Source organism: Oncorhynchus keta, chromosome 37 (genome assembly GCF_023373465.1).
Source record: "Oncorhynchus keta strain PuntledgeMale-10-30-2019 chromosome 37, Oket_V2, whole genome shotgun sequence".
In the NCBI taxonomy this organism is placed as follows: Eukaryota; Metazoa; Chordata; class Actinopteri; order Salmoniformes; family Salmonidae; genus Oncorhynchus; species Oncorhynchus keta.
In genome coordinates this window covers 28,629,147-28,634,146 of record NC_068457.1, presented here as the reverse complement: position 1 = coordinate 28,634,146, position 5,000 = coordinate 28,629,147, and the positions used below count along the sequence as shown (strand labels likewise).

The window sequence follows — 5,000 nt, the reverse complement described above, 5'->3', positions numbered from 1 at the left end:
TTCATAACCCATACATACTGCATTCATAACCCATACATACCGCATTCATAACCCATACATACCACATTCATAACCCATACATACTGCATTCATAACCCATACATACCGCATTCATAACCCATACATACTGCATTCATAACCCATACATACCGCATTCATAACCCATACATACTGCATTCATAACCCATACATACCGCATTCATAACCGATACATACTGCATTCATAACCGATACATACTGCATTCATAACCCATACATACTGCATTCATAACCCATACATACTGCATTCATAACCCATACATACTGCATTCATAACCCATACATACCGCATTCATAACCCATACATACTGCATTCATAACCCATACATACTGCATTCATAACCCATACATACCGCATTCATAACCCATACATACCGCATTCATAACCCATACATACCGCATTCATAACCCATACATACTGCATTCATAACCCATACATACCGCATTCATAACCCATACATACCGCATTCATAACCCATACATACCGCATTCATAACCCATACATACTGCATTCATAACCCATACATACTGCATTCATAACCCATACATACTGCATTCATAACCCATACATACCGCATTCATAACCCATACATACTGCATTCATAACCCATACATACTGCATTCATAACCCATACATACTGCATTCATAACCCATACATACTGCATTCATAACCCATACATACCGCATTCATAACCCATACATACCGCATTCATAACCCATACATACCGCATTCATAACCCATACATACTGCATTCATAACCCATACATACCGCATTCATAACCCATACATACCGCATTCATAACCCATACATACTGCATTCATAACCCATACATACCGCATTCATAACCCATACATACTGCATTCATAACCCATACATACTGCATTCATAACTCATACATACTGCATTCCTAACCCATACATACTGCATTCATAACCCATACATACTGCATTCATAACCCATACATACTGCATTCATAACCCATACATACTGCATTCATAAGCAGTACATAAGCATTTCATCTTAAAACCTTGTCTTGAACCAGTAAATTAGGAAATGGATTTATCTGTGTGATACAGTGATGATGTCACATCCTGCTTAATCAAGACCAGTAGGTGTGCTGTTGACATGATCATAGAGACGCAATCAAACAGTATGGGCAGCTGCCAAGATATAATGTGGGTGCAGTTATGCTATATATATATGCTATATATATATATATATACAGAACCAGTCACAAGGTTGGACACCTAATCATTCCAGGGGTTTCCTTTATTTTGACTATTTTCTATATTGTAGAATAATAGTGAAGACATCAGAACGATGAAATAACACATATGTAATCATGTAGTATCCAAAAAAAGTGTTAAACAAATCTAAATATATTTTATATATTGACCCGGAAGGAGAGTGATGGAGTGCTGCATCAGATGACCTGGCCTCCACAATCACCCGAACTCAACCCATTTGAGATGGTTTGGGATGAGTCGGAGCGCAGAGTGAAGGAAAAGCAGCCAACAAGTGCTCAGCATATGTGGGAACTCCTTCAAGACTGTTGGAAAAGCATTCCAGGTGAAGCTGGTTGAGAGAATGCCAAGAGTGTGCAAAGCTGTCAACAAGGCAAAGGGTGGCTACTTTGTAGAATCTCAAATATAAAATATATTTTGATTTGTTTAACACTTTTAGGGGTTACTACATGATTCCATATGTGTTATTTCATAGTTTCTGATGTCTTCACTAAAAACAACAGCCCTGGAATGAGTAGGTGTGTCCAAACTTTAGACTGGTACTGTGTATAGTGTTTGACTGGTACTGTGTATAGTGGTTGACTGGTACTGTGTATAGTGGTTGACTGGTACTGTGTGTAGTGGTTGACTGGTACTGTGTATAGTGGTTGACTGGTACTGTGTATAGTGGTTGACTGGTACTGTGTATAGTGGTTGACTGGTACTGTGTATAGTGTTTGACTGGTACTGTGTATAGTGTTTGACTGGTACTGTGTATAGTGTTTGACTGGTACTGTGTATAGTGGTTGACTGGTACTGTGTATAGTGTTTGACTGGTACTGTGTATAGTGGTTGACTGGTACTGTGTATAGTGGTTGACTGGTACTGTGTATAGTGGTTGACTGGTACTGTGTATAGTGGTTGACTGGTACTGTGTATAGTGTTTGACTGGTACTGTGTATAGTGTTTGACTGGTACTGTGTATAGTGTTTGACTGGTACTGTGTATAGTGTTTGACTGGTACTGTGTATAGTATATCTGTCCAGCTGTTTGACTGGTACTGTGTATAGTGGTTGACTGGTACTGTGTGTAGTGGTTGACTGGTACTGTGTATAGTGTTTGACTGGTACTGTGTATAGTGTTGACTGGTACTGTGTATAGTGGTTGACTGGTACTGTGTATAGTGGTTGACTGGTACTGTGTATAGTGTTTGACTGGTACTGTGTATAGTGTTTGACTGGTACTGTGTATAGTGTTTGACTGGTACTGTGTATAGTGGTTGACTGGTACTGTGTATAGTGTTTGACTGGTACTGTGTATAGTGTTTGACTGGTACTGTGTATAGTGGTTGACTGGTACTGTGTATAGTGGTTGACTGGTACTGTGTATAGTGTTTGACTGGTACTGTGTATAGTGTTTGACTGGTACTGTGTATAGTGTTTGACTGGTACTGTGTATAGTGTTTGACTGGTACTGTGTATAGTGGTTGACTGGTACTGTGTATAGTGGTTGACTGGTACTGTGTATAGTGGTTGACTGGTACTGTGTATAGTGGTTGACTGGTACTGTGTATAGTGGTTGACTGGTACTGTGTATAGTGGTTGACTGGTACTGTGTATAGTGGTTGACTGGTACTGTGTATAGTGGTTGACTGGTACTGTGTATAGTGGTTGACTGGTACTGTGTATAGTGTTTGACTGGTACTGTGTATAGTGGTTGACTGGTACTGTGTATAGTGTTTGACTGGTACTGTGTGTAGTGGTTGACTGGTACTGTGTATAGTGTTTGACTGGTACTGTGTATAGTGGTTGACTGGTACTGTGTATAGTGTTAGACTGGTACTGTGTATAGTGGTTGACTGGTACTGTGTATAGTGTTTGACTGGTACTGTGTATAGTGTTTGACTGGTACTGTGTATAGTGTTTGACTGGTACTGTGTATAGTGGTTGACTGGTACTGTGTATAGTGGTTGACTGGTACTGTGTATAGTGTTTGACTGGTACTGTGTATAGTGGTTGACTGGTACTGTGTATAGTGGTTGACTGGTACTGTGTATAGTGTTTGACTGGTACTGTGTATAGTGGTTGACTGGTACTGTGTATAGTGGTTGACTGGTACTGTATATAGTGTTTGACTGGTACTGTGTATAGTGTTTGACTGGTACTGTGTATAGTGGTTGACTGGTACTGTGTATATGAGACCACTGGTACTGTGTATAGTGTTTGACTGGTACTGTGTATAGTGGTTGACTGGTACTGTGACCACTGGTACTGTGTATAGTGGTTGACTGGTACTGTGTATAGTGGTTGACTGGTACTGTGTATAGTGTTTGATGGTACCAGTATAGTGTTTGACTGGTACTGTGTATAGTGGTTGACTGGTACTGTGTATAGTGTTTGACTGGTACTGTGTGTAGTGTTTGACTGGTACTGTGTATAGTGTCATGGTACTGTGTATAGTGTTTGACCACTGTGTCAGTTTTGAGCCATGTATAGTGTTTGACCACTGGTCATGTTTGACTGGTACCATAGTGTTTGACTGGTACTGTGTATAGAGACTGGTACTGGTATAGTGGTTGACTGGTACTGTGTATAGTGACTGGTACTGTGTATAGTGGTTGACTGGACTGTGTATAGTGGTTGATGGTACTGACAGTGAGACTGGTACTGTGTCAGTGGTTGACTGGACCATAGTGTCTTAACTCAAAGCCTAGACCACCAGGACATGAGACCACCTGGTCATTGGAGACCAACAGGTCATTAACCAGGGATTATGGACTCACCCAGACTGGTCATTTCCAGATCATCCGACCTCTCCGGTCTTCCCGACATGAGATGATGCTGGTCATTCCAGACATGGACCCCAGGTCACCTCCAACATGAGACTTTTTTGGTCATTCCAGGCCTCAGCAAGAGCAGCCGGTCAGACCAGACATGAGAGAGGAGAGAGACAGAGACAGAGAGAGAGACAGAGAGAGAGAGAGAGAGAGAGAGACAGAGGTCAGAGAGAGAGAGACAGAGAGAGAGACAGAGAGAGACCAGAGGTCAGAGACAGAGAGAGAGGAGAGAGACATTCCAGACAGAGAGACCAGAGGTCATTTCCAGACAGAGACAGAGAGAGGTCATTTCCAGAGATGGAGAGAGAGGTCATTCCAGACAGAGACCGAGAGGAGAGAGAGACAGAGAGACCAGAGGTCATTCCAGACATGAGACCAGAGGTCATTTCCAGAGAGGAGAGAGACAGGTCAGAGACCAAGACATGAGACCAGAGGTCATTCCAGACATGAGACCAGAGAGGAGAGAGACAGACAGACAGAGACCACAGAGACAGAGACAGACAGAGAGAGAGAGAGTCATTCCAGACAGAGACAGAGAGGAGAGAGACAGAGACAGAGAGGAGAGAGACAGAGAGCATGAGAGACCACCAGGTCATTCCAGACATGAGACCACCAGGTCATTCCAGACATGAGACCACCAGGTCATTTCCAGCCATGAGACCACCAGGTCATTTCCAGACATGAGACCACCAGGTCATTCCAGACATGAGACCACCAGGTCATTCCAGACATGAGACCACCAGGTCATTTCCAGACATGAGACCACCAGGTCATTCCAGCCATGAGACCACCAGGTCATTTCCAGACATGAGACCACCAGGTCATTTCAGACATGAGACCACCAGGTCATTTCCAGACATGAGACCACCAGGTCATTCCAGACATGAGACCACCAGGTC

The 5,000-nt window shown here is 42.5% G+C and overlaps 1 protein-coding gene across 1 annotated transcript in view; it reads right to left on the bottom strand.

Annotated features, from left to right (window-relative positions):
- Positions 1-5,000, bottom strand: part of dachc (dachshund c) — a 113,064-nt gene that overhangs the window by 52,595 nt on the left and 55,469 nt on the right. The window lies entirely within an intron of this gene.